This window comes from Sinocyclocheilus anshuiensis, unplaced genomic scaffold (genome assembly GCF_001515605.1).
Source record: "Sinocyclocheilus anshuiensis isolate Anshui unplaced genomic scaffold, SAMN03320099.WGS_v1.1 scaffold318, whole genome shotgun sequence".
NCBI classification, from domain to species: domain Eukaryota; kingdom Metazoa; phylum Chordata; class Actinopteri; order Cypriniformes; family Cyprinidae; genus Sinocyclocheilus; species Sinocyclocheilus anshuiensis.
The window spans coordinates 104722-105139 of record NW_015547653.1 but is presented as its reverse complement, the minus strand read 5'-3'; the positions used below and the strand labels follow the sequence as shown (position 1 = coordinate 105139).

Sequence of the window (418 nt, the reverse complement as noted above, 5' to 3'; positions counted from 1 at the left end):
AAAAAAAAAAATGAAATTTAAATTCCCTGCCACTAAATAAATAAAACAGTTTTTTTTATTTAGTTAAAAACGGGCCAAAAGAGACCTCCGAACTAGGCTACCAGAAAGGAAAAAAAAGCTTAACGTTTTTGCTTAGAATTCGTTTTTAATCCTGCATGATTTGAGTAATGTATGATAAATATCAAATAGCCTACGTTATAGCTTGACTATAAGTTTAAAAACAAAGGAAATTAAACTTACCATCATGAAATGTGTCTACACACGTGATAATACCAAAAAGAAAGAGAAACATTGGAAATAGGCAACATGCATTTATTATTCTTACAATCACCGCCAGAATGTCCAACTTCACCATGATGAACTTCAAATTGTGCTCTATTATTTTTCCTCAACAGTTCTCCTCACAAAACGAAATTAT

At 30.6% G+C, this 418-nt stretch overlaps 1 pseudogene; it reads left to right on the top strand.

Annotated features, from left to right (window-relative positions):
- LOC107702042 (dynein heavy chain 2, axonemal-like) overlaps positions 1 to 418 on the top strand; it is a 153203-nt pseudogene that overhangs the window by 48321 nt on the left and 104464 nt on the right.